We start from the raw sequence: 22,571 nt of genomic DNA on the forward strand, positions 1-22,571 counted from the left end.
CGAGCGGGCGTTCATTTTGAATAATTAAAATTTAAAGAAACTTTCCCAGAAGTATTCCGGAATTATTCGGAATTTTTCAGAAGTTTTGTAACTATACTCTGGATAAACTAAAATTATTTTAATATCCGTACACTACACGCTTAGCATGCGATTCTTAAAAATTAAAAACTAAGTAAGTATAATTTCTTTCTTCGGAAGTAGGTATGTCATTTTGTGCCTAAAATCTGTTACTATTTCTATTCTCTTTCGCCCTTGCCCCTTACTAAGCTTTGAATAGTTATACAGTGTTTTGTCTTCTTCAATCCAATTAAAAATGTCACTTGTGTGACAGGAACAAAACAACTATTCAAAGCTTATACAACGTTTATTAGTAAGAGGGCTTATGTATAATAATATCTACTGTACTTAAGCTGGCTCTACATCAACGTTTTTCTTGCCACAGCTTGCGTAAGCATACCCTAATAGTACCACGTTAATTTAATATTCACAGACAGTCCACAGATTGTAATCTAGTTTCACGGAGGTTTGACTATGACTGATCGATGATCGGTAGAACTGTCACGATTTAACTATCAGTCATCTCTAGTCGATGGATGGTTGTATGATTGTTCCAAATCCAGCACTGGATTTGATCACTGGATTGGAATAATGTAAACCGGCCATAATAATATTATGTCTAATATAATTCTACTAATGATATAGGATTTAATGCCGTCGTTCATTGCACTGAGCCCCCGAGAGGATCGTGATGCTCAGGGTGCTCGTGCGCATCGCGCCGTAAGGCAGCGGAATGGTCTAAGCAAGACCCTACAGGGGCCTCTGTTTGGCCTGGGGGGCGAGTAAATACCCCCACAGAGAGGAGTCTGCAACAAGCAGACGTCCACTGACAGTGATGTGGTGTCTGTACAGTTCCCACGTCACCGTTAAAAGTGGTGGAGAGGAGCACCGCAGAGTTTTAGTGGGTAGGGCCGCGGCACTCACCATCTTCGCCGCGGCGAGCCCCACATATCCGCATTGGGAGGGCGCCCGTGACAAAATATTTTAATTACGTGTAACTGCGCCGCAGGCTGAAAAAGATTCGGAACCCCTACTTTAAGATAAGGCTACAGCACAGAACATGGATCTAATTTCTGTGGGCTACAGTAAAGTAGCCTTTTTTTCATAATATTATTCGTATTTATATCCTTTATTTCCAAGGAATTGATTACAATGATGGTCTTAGATCCATGTGCTATTACAATATCTAAGTACCTCATTGAGGTGTGGAAGTGTTAGAATTTATGTCCCCCCTGGTTACATAATCTAAAAACTTCCCTCTTTGCTACTTCCTCGCGTTTTTCTCTATCTTTTTTTCTTCAAAATCAATTAAATCACTTTTGAAATCTGGCTCTGCAAAAATCATTTTTAACGTTTCTAAAATCCTAACCACCTACCTACCCAACAGCCAAACATAGAATCTCCATGCATGGGCGTACCGAGTGGGGGGGGGGTGCAGGGGGGGGGGGGGGGGGGGGGCGGGGGGGCAGCTGCCCCCCCCCTGGATCATGTTGAAGTCCAAACTAAGTATATTATCTAGTACTTTCATCTATAAAAATAACGATTGTTTGCCATTTGTTTGCAATACAAATAAAAATTATTATTTTTTTTTTCTTTATAAACACCTAGTTTATAAAAAATCTGATTTGCCCCCCCCTGGCCCAGAATCTGCGTAATTTGCCCCCCCCCCCCCTGGCCCAGAACCTGGGTAATTCGCCCCACCCTGGCCCAGAACCTGGGTACGCCCATGTCTCTCCATGTCGGGTAAAAAATTAAGTAGATCTAGGAAGTATTCGCTACGGAAAAAATGCGCATCAATTTTCATCTGAATTGATTTGTTTGTTCGGAAAAGTACTATTATAGAGTTCTGGGTATCGCTATTCGCTAGTAATGATAGCTGTTGGAAACTTACTTTGTTTTCTACTTCCTTGAAGTTTTTTTTGTGTCAACAGTTCAACACCCTTTCCTTATAGCAGTTTTACCACTAGTTAATTACTAGCTGCCGCACTTAGGGCCTGTTTCACCACTTCCTGATAAGTGGCGAATAGGATATCCACCACGTAACTTGACAGATGAATAGCCTGTTCGGCACTTTATCATCATGAATTCATGAGACATTCCTCTCCGCTCACGGCTCATCCCTCCGCTTTTATAATAATTTTGTACACGACCAGTATTATTTTCCTGTTATAACTTGTAACAAGTAAAAAGTTCGAGTAAGTAAGTAAAATATACAAAAAAACTGCATTTCTTTGTTTGTTATTAATCCAGTAGTTTAATTAAGTATCAGGGCACATAACTGCCAAATTAGGCTACTTGACCTACCTTTTTTTCTTCATGCTAATCACTTCTTAATCATTCATTTTCACCAAAAAAACTAACTTTTTAATATTTTAAACAGTAGAAACCCTTAAAATTTTGCTGTGTTTTCTAACAAGTAATTACGATCCGATATTGACTCAAATGAAATTGAGATTTATTTAATCATTGTATATTTATCTGATATGTAACCTAAAGTTTTATTTTTTGAAATTATGAATCTTTCTGGGATTTTCAACAAATAGCTGTTACACTTATTGAGTTACTATCATTTAATAACTTGCACTACCTACTACAATTACACACTTTATAAAATAATAACTAAAGGAAATATTAGTATTGTAGGTATTTAGTTTGTAAGTAATCGTCAAAAACAGTTTTGGGACTTACGATCTTTACTTTCGTGCTATAATGCGGGAACCGTTGTTATGCGATATTGTTCACTATTAGCTGCAGCTCAAAACACAAAACTCAGAGGCACGATTCATGGAATCATTATTACGCGATTGGAGGATATATTATGTGTGTATAATAGGCGGGGCTAGCGTTTTGGCAGCATGCTCTTAATATAACGAGCGCGTTAAATAAAAACAAAAATGTTGAAAATCGGTTCACAAACGGCGGAGTAGTGGTCGAACATACAAAAAAAAATATATATCCACAGCCGAATATATAACCTCCTCGTTTTTTAGAAGTCGGTTAAAAAAATATTTAATTATGTAAGTACTAGTGTGATGTCGTCACATCCAAATCGGAAGTGCCGCAAAAGCGTTTTCGTCAGTACAAATAAAAATATATAAAATCATATTTTCGAATCGACTTCATTTATCAATCATAAGCTTTTATTTGATGATAAGGGTGAAATACGGTTTCCTAGGCCAAGTTCTACTAGAAGTATGCATTTGTTCAATGAAATTGAATATAAGTAGTGCAAATAGGCCTATTATTAACCTTCCTTTTGACTTGGGTAAAAACCAGAATTAATTTCAGAGAACACTTCTCTTCCCCTCCGTCTAAATATAAGTGCATTCTTCGTCGAAAAGTTTCAGTTGTTTACGTCTCGCAGTTATTTACCCAGTGAAAGAATTTTACGCGCGAAAATCGAAATTAGTACTGTATGATTTCGGTGAAGCGTTTAGAGTTAGCAAAAGTACGGCGACCATCTTATTCATCTTTCCAGGATATTGAGAATACTAAATAGCATTGTTTATTTGCTTTCTGTGGAAAAAAGCGTTAAGTATATTGTATTAGTTTTGTTTTCATTAAGTATATTATTTTTATCGTATGTTGTTTGATAGTTAAATGTTTTTATAAAATCACAGTTAAGTAATAATAATCTGCTCTATAAAATATTTTTGGCTTGCCAAAATATTTGACTTTCCTGAATTAAGGTTAGCTGCATAGTAGGTAAGTATATGAATATTTTATTAAGTAATAAAATCTGAAAATATAAATAACATCACACGAAAATTTAATGAAAGACTTAGTGGGAAAAGAATTAAAAATGTTGCTAAATAAAAATAAAGTAATTTTTAGTAACATTTGCAGACTACAAAACAAAATAACGGATAGAGACATTTTCAATATATATCTGAAATGTTTCTGAACGTTTCACTTTTCCTCAAGCCTCATAAAAAGCATTATTCAGAAACAGAATAAATCACTTTTTATTTCTATCGTGGTCGTGAAATAAGTCGAGCGAGTCTGGCAACCCTCGTATAATAAATTATCTTGACCCAGTACTGTAATGGATTAGACAGTTTCTTTGAATCAACAGGCCTATCCCAGTTTTTACGAGTTCATGGCCCTAATAGTGCAGTTGATATATTATGTAGTTAATCATGCGTTTGTAATTTCATTTCAGTGAAATTAACGATTATTTGCCAATAACTAATTTCTGTCTGCTATTAATTAAACAGTAAAATATTATATCAGGCACTTTAGGCTATAGTTTGAGATTTATTATGATTTAAAGGCGTGTAAAGAAAAATATATAATATGTATTTAAAAGAGTCAAAAAACGTTCTCAAGCCTTGCGAAATGGCGAAAAATCTCCGTCTGAGACAGACAAAAACGAATTTTACGTTTTCTTCATTTACATTTTACTTACAAAAAAAAAACCAGACTGTTACGTAGTATACAATTACATTCTCTTTAAAACAGACAAGTTAGCCTAAGAAAATTAAGCCGAAAATGGACGATCAGCGGAAATAATTCGTGTAGTTTTGAAAATCGCTACAGTTATTCCTTGAGATATCCAGATAAACATATCGAAAATCCCCAAGGGTGGGGGGTGAGCTAAAGGTGTAGGGGGGGGTCAAAGGACCCTTTTTTTAGATTTTAGCTCATAAGTCTAAAACCTGCACAAATAGCGTAACGGTTACTTCTAGGAAAACATTCTACATAAAATTTCCTTTAAATTTGATCCTATAATTTTTTTTGTATGGTCGATACTTTAGAAGTTACAGAGTGTTCAACTTTATATAGGTATAAAAAATGAGACGGTTTTATAAATAAAATAAAATTGGTATGTTTTCAAAATGTATTCAAAACTAGAAAATAATAATTAGACAGTCTTAATTAAATCAATAATTTTCTTCTACTACATCATCATCATCTTCACCTTCTATATCTACCAAATCTACAGGTACGCCATTTGTACACGAACCCAAGCAGCCGTTGCATACTAGACTGCACGTGATACCAGCTTTTCGGCATCCACAATTACCAGTGCAATCACTTTTGCAGCGACAAAATATTGACTTCAGCACGGTGTCAGGAGCTGGAGGATCATGAGTGGTAACAGGCTCGAGGTTTCCATCAGCTCCTCGCTTCCATCCCCACATTTCAGGAGGCAGTGCGTTACCTAACCACTCTTGTACTTGGTGGAACACTCGGAATGAGTGAAATTTTGCTGATCCTTTTGTAGGTGGGAGAGAGGAAAGATCTGGTTTGGATTTGGTGCTGGATTTGACAAAAACTGAGTATCGATGTCTGTTAAGATCAAGCTGATCAGTGGCTGCACGATACATCGTCAAAAACATCCTTTCTCCTGACTCTGCTATTTCTTCAGATGTTGATGTTGGATTGTAGAAGATGGCGGCAATATCCTTGATTTTTGGTTTTTGATCAAATAGCTTAACAACTGACACTTTGGCTTTCCTGTAAATAGCTGAAGTTGTGTCGCGCCAGGTAAGAAAGGAAAGAGAAGCATTTGCACTGCTTACGTATAGGGTCGTCCCTATCGCTCGTAGCTCTTCGATATTAGGCACACATACAAAACGTGTGGAAAGAGTGACTAGCATGGAATTAGTAAGAACTTCGTACAGCTGGAAGGCTTACTGTGCATTAAGCATGCGACGAGCGAGAGGTCATTAATCTTGGTCTGTCCCTTTCAAACTAGTGTAACCATGCTTCTTGCCTATGTGTAAATCTTAAGACATTTTAAAAGAAAATCGCACAACTGAGAAGCTCAGTTTAATAACAATTATTGAAATTAAATAATATTAAACTGAAGCAGGAAAGCGCAGTATTAAAACATGTCGTTTATATAATATTTATGCCTTATTTTATCGTTTTCTACGAAAAATGCTTTTTTCAATTTACTACCAATGTATTATCGTATATTTTACATGGCAATTGTGCGAAAGGGACAAACCAAGAAAATCGATTTCTCGCTCGTGCTCGCTACTATAAGGAGATATTAGTTAATAAAAATAATACTTTAGCACATGGAAGTAAGGTTCATTTTAATATTTCAAAATGATGAAGTAAGCCTTCCAGCTGTATAGTACTTCCTAATTCCATGGTGACTAGTCTAACGTTTTGTAATAATAGCAGCTAGGACAAATAATAATTATCTGTGAATAGCAGGTATTTGAATCAGAATAAGTTGTTTTCTTAGTCTCGGACGTTCGATGCGTGTTATTTTCGAGATTCGCACTTTTGAGGAATTTGACCCCCCCTGTAGTTCCTAAAGTATCGACCGTACAAAAAAATTTATAGGACATAATTTAGAGGAAATTTTATGTAGAAAATTTTCCTAGAAGTAACCGTAATGCTATTTGTGCAGGTTTTTTACTTATGAGCAAAAACCTAAAAAAAGGGTCCTTTGACCCCCCCCTACACTCTTAGCTCACCCCCCACCCTTGAGGACTTTTGACATGTTCATCTGGATATCACAAGGAATAACTGTAGCGATTTTCAAAACTACACGAAATATTTCCGCTGATTTTATTAATTTGATCGTACTAAGTTGACTCCGTCTGAAAGAAGAGGAAACTTCTTAATTTTTTCAAACTTGACATGACATGTCACATGAGTCTAATCGGCGGTTCTATAAAGAAGCGATGAAGAAAACGTCTTGGCTATTAACAATGAGCCTTGAAGTTCCTGCAAATCAAATGGTGCGATCACACTCGACTGAACAATGTAGAATCACTCAAATGTGAATTGAGCAACTGGCAACATTGCATTCGTAGAAAACATCAAAACAACTATAATTGCCAATGTTCTATTTCATGATTACTTTTCGCAGAACCAGTGATTATGATTATCAGTTTTTATGAACTATTGTGTACATATAACATAGCATAGATAATGGCCTCTGCTTAAATTAACTAAGAAGTATTATGTATATTAGTTATAAGTTGTAACATTTCGTGTATTGGCGGTTCAAAGAAAAAATTAAAAATGATTACGATTTACGACATCATACATAGAGATTAAATAATAGAGCCCCCGTAGACTGCAGACTTTAAGTCGGCTCAGTACGAAGATAAATTTGTATCGGCCGATAATAATGTACTGAAACCCCAATTTGGTCAAACTATCGGGTGACTGAAAGTCTGTAATCTGCGGGGGCTCCTATTTTTAACCAAGATTTTGTCATAAATACCATATTTAAATACATATTTGTAAAAATTCATTAATAAAGCAGCGGGCTTACATTATTCCAAATCCAATGGAATGCAATTCACCTGCCTAGTTGTGTACTCGTATTATTCCAGTGTGTATTTACATTATTCCACATCAATCCAGCGCTGAATTGGAATAATCAATAATGTAAACCGGGCACCGGCCATTAGTACTTAGTAGTAATTTAATGTTCTGCCGTTACAGTATTTTTATTAATTACTTACTATATAGTATATAAACTGGGCCCGGAAAATATGTAAAAATGTTTTTAATTATAATTAATTTCAAAAACAATTATAATTCATTGTTCTTGGCGATTTTGATAACATTAGCGCCATTTATCACGTCGAGTTGATAAAATAATGTTTTACTACGGAAAAGAGACTATACTTAATATCGATAGATTTTTGCGAAATCCCTTGATAACAATTTACGAATTGCGGAATTATCAAGGCGAGCGAAGCGAGCCGTAGTATAACCCACAACCTGAACATTTTGTGGTAAGTAGACTTTACGGAAAAACTATCACGCCTATTGATTTGTGCTTTAACATAGTAATTTTTATTTATATGTAGACTAGCTGTTGCCCGCGACTTCATTCGTAGGTAGGAAAGTCATTTTTGTACATTGAATATTTTTGTACAATAAATAATACTTGGGATGTGATCTACTATGCTAACGCGTACGCATAGTAGATCACATCCCAAGTATTATTTATTGTACAAAAATATTCAATGTACAAAAATGACTTTCCTACGATTTTATTATAATATATAGATATTCCGCGCGGCTTCGCTTGCGTGATTTAGGAATTTCACGCAAACGTACATTTTTCCGCAAAAAAATAGCCTATGTCCCTTCACGTGGTCTATTCTTCATGTTTGCCAAATAACAAAAAAATTGCTCCAGTAATTAAGATAATAAGCAATTTTATATAATTTTCCCTGTTTTTTCCACATTTTCCTCTAGTTCTTCGCTCCTATTAGTTTTAGCATAATAAAATATAGCCCATAGCCTTCCTCGATAAATGGGCTATCTAACACTGAAAGAATTTTTCAATTTGGACCAGTAGTTTTAGAGATTAGCGCGTTCAAATAAGCCCTTTCATATAATTTCCCACGTTTTTTCCACATTTTCTGCTATTTCTTAGCTCTTATTAGTGTTAGCGTAATAAAATATAGCCTATAGCTTTCCTCGATAAATGGGCTATGTAACACTGAAAGAATTTTTCAAATCGGACCAGTAGTTCCTGAGATTAGCGCGTTCAAATAAGCCCTTTCATATAATTTCCCCCGTTTTTTCCACATTTTCCTCTATTTCTTCGCTCCTCACGCTTACCTAATATGGTCGCTGTTAAGCATTAGTGTCTTAACCCACAATTTTTTAAACAATTTTGTTAAAATTTGAATGCAGTCTTGTTCTAAATCATTTACAGAACATAACTGCATTCATAACTCAATACGTAATTTTTGTGTGGGTTAGTACACGAATGCTTTACAGCGTCCATATGTCGTCGTAATACAAAATCGTCGTTGCTCTGCCGCTTTCGAATTCGTTCTATGATATTTAGTGACATCTGTTGTCAATTCTAAGAACCTCTTTATAACAACAATGAAGTTTTTTTGCTGTGGAATACTGTATTAAGCAGATAACTTCACTATGCTTAAAACGTCATAATGTTAATAACTTCACTTTGTGAATAGTCGACAACTTCACTTGAACTAACAGTACTGATTGATCTACCCTCCATAACTGATTTGTTAAAAACTTCACTTGGCTGAAAAAGCACAATTAATTAATTATAGCGAGTATTAAATCGACTTCCATCTTGAGTTTTGTGAACATTTGTTATAAGATAGTGTCATAATTGAAATACACAGATTATAGTGATTAATTTGTGACTTTTATTTCGTGGCTAATAATCATGGACGAGGAGCATTCTCCGTTATCAGAAGTTGGATGTGTACCGCCATCCCCAAAGTTGGACTGCGACGAGGAAAAGTGGAAAATGTTATTGGAGCAACAAAATCAAAATTTTTTGGCCTTGATCAAAGCCATGCAAGGTAATGACAACGTGAATTTGCGAGAATTTGATCCTGAAAAGAAAAATATGGATGCATGTGCTTGGTTAGCTACAGCAGACCTGTGTATGGAAGACAAGCAAAATTTATCCGGAGCAACGCTTATGAAAGCTTTGAGTAAGGCTTTGAAAGAAGAGGCTTCAGCATGGCTATCTCAGATATCATTTCCTTGAATGAAATGGAATGATTTTCAAGAGATGACTATGACTATGACGCTATGACACATCAGAAACAGCTGCTTCTACTCTCATCAACTTCTTTAGTTGCAAGCCGAAAGAAGGAGAGTGTTTGGCTACTTATGCCACTGCTCAATTAAATGTTTAGATGACACGATGGAAGAAGTTAACCACAGAGCAGATCGCTATTGCCACAGTTATGGCACATCTGTCACAGATAGAAACACGGGTTAATCGTATTGCTTTTACCACTGAAGTAGGCACGAGAACCAAGATGCAGCAAGAACTGAAAGCACTTTCGTATTTAAAACGAAAGACTCCGCTGACAGACGACCGTAATAATGGTCCCAGATATGAAAAGACGGAGCTTCACGACAGATCCAGTTATAAAGTGTACACACTGCGGAAAGCTTGGACATCACATGTCTATCTGTCGCCACAACAGAGATAACTTCAGAAAGTATAACCGTTTTTCTGGGGCATCACATGGAGAACCTAGCAAGTCTTCAAGTATTCAAAAGACCACTTCGTCGGATACGATCACCTGCTACAACTGTCGAGGAACTGGGCACTATTCATCGAGATGCCCGAATGCTGCTGCTGCAGGGAAGACCTCAACTGCGACCACTGGGAAGATTGCAGAGCGTCGCGTCGAGCTCTGCATGGTCAGCACCCCTAAAGGAACTCTTCATCACATGGCTGAGTCGTTTTCAATTCGCTACGATTCTGGAGCCGAGTGCTCACTTATAAAAGAGTCAATATCGTCAAAATTTTAAGCTACGCGATTAAATAAGACTGTCAAAATGACTGGGATTGGCCAAACAAGTGTTTATAGTATGTTACAAATTTTGGCAATGATTATGATTGACGATATTGTACTTGAAGTTCTCTTTTATGAACTCCCTGCTGATTTATCGGATGAATATAAAGGTGAACAAAAGACTGACGAAGGAAACATTTATGAGTTTGTAACGTAACTCCTTTAATTTTTCTGCCTATACTGTAAAATTTGTTTTAAACCATTATCAGTACGCATTTCATATTTACTAGCATTGGTCAGTTTGTAGCCGTTAGTCGGCTTTGCCTTAGTGAGTGCGCGGTGCGCAGCTGGCAATGCTAATTAACTCTATCACTGGTTAGGTTATCAAAAAACAAACTTACTACCTGGTTAAGGAGTACAATAATCGTGTCGCTGGTTAAGTGGCAACGATACCGTCGCTGGTCAAGTGACGAAAACGGACACTATTATGTGACTGTAGCCAAAATTGGTCCATGATACAAATTTTATGTGAATTGTGATTAATTACTTCCTAATATTATGCCTTGTCCATCTATTAAATGAACGTTTCTTTCATAAAACAAAAATAATAAAAAAAATGTGTTTAGCTTTGACTAATAATATGGTCAGGCCTGGCCGAGATCTGAAAATGTACTTTGAAAATGTAATTTCTTTACAGATGAACCACACGAGGACGTGTGAAGCGCAGGACGGCCGTGTCGTCGTAATACAAAATCGTCGTTGCTCTGCCGCTTTCGAATTCGTTCTATGATATTTAGTGACATCTGTTGTCAATTCTAAGAACCTCTTTATAACAACAATGAAGTTTTTTTGACTACCCTCCATAACTGATTTGTTAAAAACTTCACTTGGCTGAAAAAGCACAATTAATTAATTATAGCGAGTATTAAATCGACTTCCATCTTGAGTTTTGTGAACATTTGTTATAAGATAGTGTCATAATTGAAATACACAAGACTATAGTGATTAATTTGTGACTTTTATTTCGTGGCTAATAATCATGGACGAGGAGCATTCTCCGTTATATATAAGTATATATATACTAGATGTCCCGCGCGGCTTCGCCCGCGTAAATTAGAAATTTTGTCAGGACAAACTAAAATTGAAATAGAATAATATTGAATGCGATGATAGCGCCGTTCGCCGGATCTAATGTAAAACATTCCAAAATCAACAACTCCTTATAAATAAGAAATTAATTGAAAAAACATTTTCCAGTAGACCAAACTGTAAATCTAAACCATTCTCGAATCTTTCATCAAAATTGGTCCAGTCGTTTAGGAGGAGTTCAGTCACATACACACGCACACAAGAAATATATATATATATATATATATATATATATATATATATATATATATATATATATATATATATATATATATATATATATATATATATATATATATATATATATATATATATATATATATATATATATATATATATATATATATATATATATATATATATAGTGTTAGATAGATCATTTATCGAGTAAGACTCATCATTTATCGAGAAGGTTATATTATATTATTACTCTAAGACTAATACGACAGAAGAAACTCAGGAAAATGTGGGAAAAACGGGGGAAATATTTTTTATGGGAAAATGTACCTACGGATTCTGTAAAATTTCTAATTTACGCGGGCGAAGCCGCGCGGGACATCTAGTATATATATATATATATATATATATATATATATATATATATGTATATATATAAATGTTCACAAAACTCAAGATGGAAGTCGATTTAATACTCGCTATAATTAATTAATTGTGCTTTTTCAGCCAAGTGAAGTTTATAAATGTGATATTATAAATATAATATTGTATTGTTTGTATGTAATTTAATAGTGGTCTTGTGATTAGGTCGTTAATTACGCTGGCCGATAGCCAGAAACTATATTACTATCACTTCCAATAATGGCATCGATTACATGAGATACAGCACATACTAAAGCCCAATATTTAGTTTGCAAAAATAATATTTCATCTCCATATCGTCTGAATTATTAATTACAGTAGGCTGAATTATAATATTCAGATTTCTTATACTGTGGCAATACAACATTTGCCAGCGAATATATTTTGTAGTTAGTGACCGAAATTATGTCCTTGTGTGCGTGGGCCCTAATATTTTATTGCAGTATCATTACCGTGGTTCCGCGAACCGCTCTGGTATAATTACCGATTGGGCCGACATTAACTAAATTATACAAATTGTGATATCACAAACATCCTGTATTCCGATTAATTGCATAAGGAATGTCATCACTAGACTCCAAGCAGGAAGCTGCCGATTTGCATGCACTTCTACGGATTATTTAACAGATTTATTTGCTGTGCTACTAGCTGTTCCGTAAAAATAAATTGTGGCAGTGGTAAAACTAGGCCTTTACATCAGTTGTGGATAGGATTGCCAGGTGAGTCGCGAAAAAATACCGGACAAACCCAAAGTCCAAACGGGGGTTGTCTTGTACGGAAGGTCGCAAAAATACTTAACGAAATAAAGGTAAGGTAGGAGCTTCTAAAAAATTAAAATCACCTTAAACTAGGTACCAGTAACACTGACTTTCCTCAAAATACCGGACATTGTTCTGTCCGGTATGACCGTTAATTTTTTACCGGACGAACCTCGAAAATACCGGACATCTGGCATCCCTAGTTGTGGATGATTTATACAGTACTACATGACGCCCGCAACTCCGTTGCGCCATAACTCGTTTATCGCGCGGGAACCGTACATTTTTCCGGGATAAAAAGTATCCTATGTCCTTTCCCGGGACTCAAAGTATCACCATGCCAAATTTCAGCAAAATCGGTTCAGCGGTTTGAGCATGAAGAGGTAACAGACAGACAGACAGACAGACACACTTTCGCATTTATAATATTAGTAAGGATTTTTCAGAGCGAAGTAACAACTCCTCAAATACTGTAGTGCCTGGGACAAGATTTTTAAAAGTCCGTATGGTTGCCCAAGCGCATACGGCATTCTCGCCTATGTCGGCATCATAGTCGGCCTAGTCCAGAGGAAAGAACTAGTCAATACGTCTGGGACCAACTATGTGCGGGTTTCCTCACGATGTTTTCCTCCGCCGTACGAGCGTCCGTATTATGTACTTGAGATCAGAAATGTCTCATAGGTACACGCCTCCACCCGGGTTCGAACCTGCACCCTCTTGGAGTGCGAACCGAAGGTCTGCCCATTAGGCCACGGACGCGCTTGTGGCATTAAAACGCATGTGTTAATTCAGGATGTCAGCTAACTTCATACCAAAATTGCTCCAGCCATTTAGACGTAAAGAAGTAACAAACATACACACTAGCAAACCTTCGTTATGACTTATGACTATAGGGCTACTGCTACAAATACTGTTTTGGTGTCCGTCCGGACAAGAATCGGTAATATACATACTCTACTGCATTATGTATATTGTAACTATGCATAGCCTTTACTGATTGTAGAGTTAATTTGCTGCTAAGGTAACTGCTGAAGACTGCTAGGAAACAGGACACGCATTGGAATTTCTTCTGTTAATCGCAAAAAATACTCTCATTTTTTAGCATAGGTATACGTATACCTATCTTTAATTACTTAGTTATTATATTATACTTACCTTTAATTGCTTATTATACTTACCTTTAATTACTTAGTTATTTCCTACTTGGTAAGAATGGTTTTTAATTTAATTAACGACTTCCAAAAACGAGGAGGTTATACGTTCGGCTGTGGATGTTTTTTTTTTATGTATGTTCAACGATTACTCCGCCGTCTGTAAACAGATTTTCAAATTTTTTGTTTTGTTGTATAGGGTATTACTCCAATTTGGTACCATGTTCAGAAAAGTGGTGACCTGATGATGGGATCCATGAGTAATCGAGGGAACTCCTCAAAATTCAAATGGAAACATATAGTGATTTCAATTTTTTAAGAACCTACCAAGAAGCTACCCAAAAGCAAGATTTTGCAATAAGATATACCGATGGTTCCGAAGGTGCTAAGAGAACTCCGGATTTACGGAACTGTAAAATTAGCAGCGCTGAAAGACGAAAATTTTTTTTCACTTTTGTATGGGCAAGGGCCCGAGCGTCACGAGTTTCCCCATACAAAAGTGAAAAAAAATGTTGGTCTTTCAGCGCTGCTACTTTCACAGTGAACTCTCTACAAGGAACACGTACACACCCTAAAGAATTATCACTTATTATTGTTACACCCTGTAAATACAAGTTTGGGGGTTTCGGAGTTGGTTTAAGAACTGAAAGCATATGCTACTATGCAAGTTACATTCATCATCATCATTATCACTACCACCAGTCACCACACCATGAATTATCTATTTATAACCCTTATTATTGGACTTTTAATCGTCTTTAAGAACGAAACCCGAATTTGTCGAACGATTTACAAAATTATAATGTTATTTCAATGTAAATGATTCGATCTTGGTGTTTAGGTTACTAAGTTAGCAATTTGATCATAAGATCTATAAGGTATTCCCCTAAAATGTATAAGGACGATTATAGTTATATTAGAGCATAATATTATATTATGTTGAGCTGATGAGTTTCCATGAATCTAATGATAGAAACAAATTCACTGAACAGTACTTTAGAGCCTTTAAAGACAGGCGTATGAATATTAATTTATTCATTGATTAAGAGCGAGCTATCGGATCCAAAGTCACTAAGTATAACACATTAGTCTACAAAAAATAGCTTATTAAATATTATGGCTAAAAAGAGTGAAATTATTATTTTTAACAAAAAATTAAAACCGACTTCCAGGCTAAAAACAATAATAATTTATACTTAATGAACAAAAAAGTGTTAAATAACTTACTCTTTAATGTGCCTTATGCTTATCTCTCCTAAGCCTCAACTATTTCTATGTTCACAATCTTCATTATTTTGAAGTCGGTACCAGTCTTAAATATTAAAAATATTTTGTCATAGAACTCAGCATTCTTAGCTGGTACCGTCTTCAAAATAATGAAGATTGTGGAGATATAAATAGTTGAGGTTTAGGAGAGTTATGCATAAGGCACATTAAAGAGTAAGAATTATTTAACACTTTTTTGTTCATTATAAATTATTACTGTTTTTAGCCTGGAAGTCGGTTTTAATTTTTTGTTAAAAATAATAATTTGTATCCAAGCATGTAGAGATGACAAAATTAATTCGTCTAAACTCTTAGGGCCTATTTCACCACTTCCTGATAAAGAGGGTACGGATAGGCTATCCTCAACTTTTTTGACAGATTCTCCATACTTCATCTGTCAAGTTGAGCGGTGGATAGCCTATTCGGCACTTATCAGGAAGTGGTGAAACACCGGCCCTTGATGTTGCAAATTTAACCTTTAGCATACTGCATACCTATAGTACCGCAAGTCAGCAACAGTACACTGTACAGGGCCTCTATCATGAGCTCTTAAATCCATTCTTTTTACGTCCTTATCTGACTGTATAAGGACGTAAAGTGAATGGATTTAAGAGCTCATAATAGGGCCCCTGCCCGTACAAATCCTACAGATACTGAGCTGAGCCATTTGTACGGGTAATATTATCATTATTGTTTTTACTTAGATGAAAATTATCAGAAACGGAGTATATGTAATGCCTAGTCACTGGAACTACAATAGCTTCAATACAATGTCCAGATGTTTCCGAGTAGCCGCCGTTTAATTACTATTCGCGGTAAGGAGCGGCCCGTCTGAACGTAATAACTGCATTCACAGCCATTCTACCTCTCACATCACCCTTATCAGCAAGTCATAAGGACCATATCGTGGTAATCCGAGGTAATAAGAGGACGGGCTATAATTACTAATTACGTTCGCTGAAACACGTTACAGTTACGAACCGCGGAATGATAATACAGATTCATTACTCATTAGGCCGCCGCAAACATCAAAGTATTTAGTTATTTACATAACATTCATCAAATTTTTGTGAAAACCATTTAAAAATAGACTTAAACCGACACACTCATAAGATTTTAATGACTAAAAAGTACGCAACTTTAATCTAATTAAGAATTTGAAGACAGTAGTTAATTGGCTTATTCCTATTCATAAAAAAATCCATCTATCCATTATCATCTCTGGTTTCTAAGAAATCAAATACATAAATATACTTATAAGAAACTTCCATAAGAAACTAGTCCATTTTGGATAAAATAGAATAAGTACCTAGACACCACAGATATCAGAAACAAATATGTCTATGCTAGACACCCTCAAAGTCTCACACCCTCAAATACTTAAAAAAAGTTTAAGAGCCATCGCAAACAGGGCGACGCGTCTGGCAGTGGAAGCAACTGTCAAAAATGTCCGGCACTGGAAGACGAGATTCCTCCACTCAGTGCCGTAAATAGGGCGGTGCCACCGGTGCCCATAGGCCTGGAGATACTGACACAAAATTCTTGGTCATTTATACCAGTATGGCGGTTTTACAGGGGTATAATTACGTAAAGGCAAAAAGAAAAATGATGGTCATAGCGTTCGCACTGGCAGCCCAAACGCGTGGGCGTTAATCGAACGTGTCGGATAAATAACGAGTGTCGAACGATTTGTTCCACAAAAATGCTTATATTTTCAGATAGTCGAAAAAAAATAAGTACAGCATACTAGTCCCGAACTCCCTACATGTTTTGTAGACTTGTGTTAAGTGCTTCCCCCTGAAGAAGAAACAGACAACAGTCTTCGCCATTGTGTACCTACAACTTTAGTACCGAACAAAAAATAAACTTACGACTACGTAGTACTTATTACCTAGTCAGTGCTTACGACCTAAAATTCTGAATTCACAAAGGACCCTCTGGGAGTTGGGATCACTCACGGGCCACGGCTCACCACATATAATTTTGTGCCATGACGTCGTCCTTCTCCCTATTATACACTTCGATCACTCTGTTCTATTCGCGCGTCAAGCGTGAGTGAGAAAAAAGGCGATCGAAGTGATATTCGAGACAAAAGAATATAGACCCTACCTATGACGTAGTCGGCCCAAATCGGCGCACTATCTACGTGTCAACGACTCGTCCTCGGTATAAGGTAAGATATAATAACTTTACATGATAATGACTGCCTTCTAAGTATTTAAATCATTCTGGGAACGCGATAGTGAACCGTAATGAGCCGAGTTCACATGAAATCATTATCGGTAGCGCGAATTTGTTGTAATTGAAAAAGGTAAATAAACTTTTTATGCAATGAAGGTTATTGTGTAATACACTTTATCTTGTTTAAATATAGAACGTTTGTACAGGGTGAATGTTTATTTCATAATAATCTACATTTTCGTAAGTCGTAGCCAATCTCGTGCAAGGAATTTTTCGGGCGTGCATGTTTAATATTACATTAAACATGTGCCCGAAAAATTCCTACCCATATAATATACTAAACTATATAAGTACTAACCTATTTAGTATTACTATTCGCGGTAAGGAGCGGCCCGTCTGAACGTAATAACTGCATTCACAGCCATTCTACCTCTCACATCACCCTTATCAGCAAGTCATAAGGACCATATCGTGGTAATCCGAGGTAATAAGAGGACGGGCTATAATTACTAATTACGTTCGCTGAAACACGTTACAGTTACGAACCGCGGAATGATAATACAGATTCATTACTCATTAGGCCGCCGCAAACATCAAAGTATTTAGTTATTTACATAACATTCATCAAATTTTTGTGAAAACCATTTAAAAATAGACTTAAACCGACACACTCATAAGATTTTAATGACTAAAAAGTACGCAACTTTAATCTAATTAAGAATTTGAAGACAGTAGTTAATTGGCTTATTCCTATTCATAAAAAAATCCATCTATCCATTATCATCTCTGGTTTCTAAGAAATCAAATACATAAATATACTTATAAGAAACTTCCATAAGAAACTAGTCCATTTTGGATAAAATAGAATAAGTACCTAGACACCACAGATATCAGAAACAAATATGTCTATGCTAGACACCCTCAAAGTCTCACACCCTCAAATACTTAAAAAAAGTTTAAGAGCCATCGCAAACAGGGCGACGCGTCTGGCAGTGGAAGCAACTGTCAAAAATGTCCGGCACTGGAAGACGAGATTCCTCCACTCAGTGCCGTAAATAGGGCGGTGCCACCGGTGCCCATAGGCCTGGAGATACTGACACAAAATTCTTGGTCATTTATACCAGTATGGCGGTTTTACAGGGGTATAATTACGTAAAGGCAAAAAGAAAAATGATGGTCATAGCGTTCGCACTGGCAGCCCAAACGCGTGGGCGTTAATCGAACGTGTCGGATAAATAACGAGTGTCGAACGATTTGTTCCACAAAAATGCTTATATTTTCAGATAGTCGAAAAAAAATAAGTACAGCATACTAGTCCCGAACTCCCTACATGTTTTGTAGACTTGTGTTAAGTGCTTCCCCCTGAAGAAGAAACAGACAACAGTCTTCGCCATTGTGTACCTACAACTTTAGTACCGAACAAAAAATAAACTTACGACTACGTAGTACTTATTACCTAGTCAGTGCTTACGACCTAAAATTCTGAATTCACAAAGGACCCTCTGGGAGTTGGGATCACTCACGGGCCACGGCTCACCACATATAATTTTGTGCCATGACGTCGTCCTTCTCCTTATTATACACTTCGATCACTCTGTTCTATTCGCGCGTCAAGCGTGAGTGAGAAAAAAGGCGATCGAAGTGATATTCGAGACAAAAGAATATAGACCCTACCTATGACGTAGTCGGCCCAAATCGGCGCACTATCTACGTGTCAACGACTCGTCCTCGGTATAAGGTAAGATATAATAACTTTACATGATAATGACTGCCTTCTAAGTATTTAAATCATTCTGGGAACGCGATAGTGAACCGTAATGAGCCGAGTTCACATGAAATCATTATCGGTAGCGCGAATTTGTTGTAATTGAAAAAGGTAAATAAACTTTTTATGCAATGAAGGTTATTGTGTAATACACTTTATCTTGTTTAAATATAGAACGTTTGTACAGGGTGAATGTTTATTTCATAATAATCTACATTTTCGTAAGTCGTAGCCAATCTCGTGCAAGGAATTTTTCGGGCGTGCATGTTTAATATTACATTAAACATGTGCCCGAAAAATTCCTACCCATATAATATACTAAACTATATAAGTACTAACCTATTTAGTATTCAACAAAAATGTCTACTTAAAACTAACAAGTTTATTAGGTATATTTAATTTTCACTTTTCCTGAGCGTGTAGTTCAAAAGCGGATGAGAATTAGGAAAAACTGTATAGAATCTAAATTATAGAGAATTTGATAAGCTTTGATTTAATCATAGAATACTTTTTGCTACAACGCATCGTTTTTTAGTTATTGGCGAAAACCAAAAATTGAGACCTTTCTCGCTCCCCCATCCCTCAGGCTCACCTCCTAGACTTTTAGTATGTTTTGTCCCTAACCACCCTGAAAAAGTTCCTGCAGAAATCGCTTAGGCTTCCGCTCACGCATTCTACACCTACTTAGTTGACTGAGCTAATTATATTTCGTTTACTGTCTACACTACACCTCTATAGTACTGGAACCGGAACTAATTGATTTTCCTCGAAAAAACTTCGATAAGTATTGTTATTTATGAACTAGCTGTTGCCCGCGACTTCGTCCGCGTCAACATAGTATAATAATTAATAACAAAGATGGGATAGTCCGCTAATAAATATGAAAAAAGTAAAATATAACCTCCTCCTTTTTGGAACTCGGTTAAAAAGTAGCCTAAGTTACACCTTACTACATCAGCTATCTACCAAAAAATGTCCTGGCAAAATAGCTGCAGCCGTTTTTTTTTTAATGAAATAAGTGGGCAAACGAGCAAACGGGTCACCTGATGGAAAGCAACTTCCGTCGCCCATGAACACTCGCAGCATCAGAAGAGCTGCAAGTGCGTTGCCGGCCTTTTAAGAGGGAATAGGGTAATAGCGGAGGGTAGGGAAGGGAAGGGAAGGAATAGTTGAGGGTAGGGAAGGGAATAGGGTAGGGGTTAGGGGATTGGGCCTCCGGTAAACTTTAACTCCGGTTTCAGAGATTAGCCGGAACAAACAGACAGACAGACAGACATACAGACAAAAATTGTAAAAAAATTGTTTTGGTGTACCCATGTAGCGTATATAGATTCATATGCATGTAGTAAAAAACGGTTCTTTCAATATTACAAACAGACACTCCAATTTTATTTATATGTATAGATGTATAGATTATGAGAAGCGACACGTACTGTAATGTTCTAATTGTCGTATTCAATTTGTAATGTGCGCAGCTGTCAGCTACCGTGAACCACTTCCGTTGCGGGTTCAGTGAAGTGTGATCACTAGAAGCTAACCCCCTTACTAATAAAAACAGGCCAAGTCCGCAGTAGCGGATAAAAAGGGGCGCCGAACGCTATCAAAAGGGGCTGGTAGTCCTAAAACCGGCACTGCAAGTTTGAGTCGAACTCGCGCACGAAGGGTAGGTACCATTTACGAGTTACGAGAGACAGACAGACACCGATTTATTATTAGGTTAGGGTCCCGTTTTCACCCTTCGTTCGCCTACGGGGTATGGAACATTGAAAAGATCCTCATTGTGTAATGTCAATAATGTGTATGGAGTCCATACACAATGAGGCTGCCCAAGTGTCCATGCTATGGACAGCCGTAGCTATACAATGTTTTGTCCTTGTCTGTCAAGCAAGATCATACAGAGAAAACATTGTTACTTGTCCAACTATAACGTGTACAGACAGTACATAATATACTGTATGCACTGAAAGTAGCAGCGATGAAAGAGCATTTTTAGGGTTCCGTAGTCAACAAGGAACCCTTATAGTTTCGGTCTGTCCGTCTGTCTGTCTGTCTGTCCGCGGTTTTGCTCAGAGACTATAAGACCTACAAAGCCGTAATTTGACATGAATGCACATATATTAATGATGCCGACAAAATGGTACTTACATGAAATCTTAAAAAAATATATTTTTAATGGTACCTTCCCTACACATCTTTTTGATATTTTTAATAGTTTCTAATTCGTCTATTGGTGGTATATAGATACCTTGATTGATTATTTTGCTATGTAAAGAGGTGTTACTTACATGAGGTGAGACAGATATGCCACTTTTCTCTGCATACAATGTTTTGTAGTATTCCGTTGCATTATTTATCACGTCGTCTCTGGTTCTTGTCTCATTTTTTGTGGTGCTTAGGTTTTGAATCCAGTTTTTATGTGTTGTCAGCTGTTTGTAGGCTTTTTTGGAGCTTCTATATTTCTGCAGGTTGTCTTCTATTATCTTATTTCTGTAGTTCTGGTAATCTGATCTGATTGCTTTGCTTGTTGTTTTAAAGATATTTCTTAATTCCTTTTTAATTTCTTTTGTTTTGTGTTTCGTTTTTATTAGCTCCGTTCGTTTTAACAGCATGTCCCTGGTGCTTTTACTTATAATTTTTTCAGCTCTGTCTATTTTAGAATTAAGTGCTCTTGATGGCATACTCTTATTAATGGCGCTTTCCAGTTTGTTGTAAAGCGTCTGAACGTCACAGACGTCGTCTTGGAGACTCACTTTTTGTACATTATGTTCTAAGTTTTTCAAGTAGCAATTGATATCTTCTGTTGATTTTATTGGCTTAGGTTGCGATTCAAAAGTTTTTCTGGGCTTCTTCCGTTTTCCTAGAATGATCTGGTCTGATCTAAATCCTAAGCCGTGGAGAACTTCGATATTGCTTATTTTTTTGGGTTCATTTGATAAAATGTAATCTACTTAATTTTTTATTTTTCCGTCTGGGGAGATAAACGTCCATTTACGATTTTTTCTCGTTTTAAAGAAGGTGTTCATTATCGATAGGTTGTTCTCTAAGGCATATTGCACTAACTTTTCACCCCTTTCGCTTCGAGTTCCGTAACCAAATTTTCCCATTAAGTACTAAATTGTCATCTATGTTTGTTTGTCCTATCTGAGCGTTAAAATCTCCTATAAGAAGGACGTGTGTTCCAGCTAGATGAAAAGCTTTTTCCAAGGTTTTATAAAATAAAGTGATTGCTTCTTCTGATGACTTTTCCGTGGGAGCGTACACCTGTATTATTGATAAACTTTCTTGTTCGAATTTCATTTGCAATACAGCCACCCGCTCTGAAAGACCTGTGAAGTTTATTATGTTTCTTTTATATTTGTTCTTGATAAGAAAGCCTACTTCGTGCAGCCCAGGTGTTTCTCCTCTGAAGCAG

General features: G+C 36.6%; 1 long non-coding RNA gene across 1 annotated transcript; it reads left to right on the plus strand.

The window, feature by feature from the left end:
• Positions 1 to 704: 704 nt before the first annotated feature.
• On the plus strand, positions 705 to 19,865 carry LOC121732530. The gene is made up of 3 exons (XR_006036392.1): positions 705 to 716; positions 15,556 to 15,558; positions 19,759 to 19,865. It is a non-coding gene; the product is annotated as an uncharacterized LOC121732530 (long non-coding RNA).
• Positions 19,866 to 22,571: the final 2,706 nt, after the last annotated feature.

This window comes from Aricia agestis, chromosome 12 (genome assembly GCF_905147365.1).
Source record: "Aricia agestis chromosome 12, ilAriAges1.1, whole genome shotgun sequence".
Classification (NCBI taxonomy): domain Eukaryota; kingdom Metazoa; phylum Arthropoda; class Insecta; order Lepidoptera; family Lycaenidae; genus Aricia; species Aricia agestis.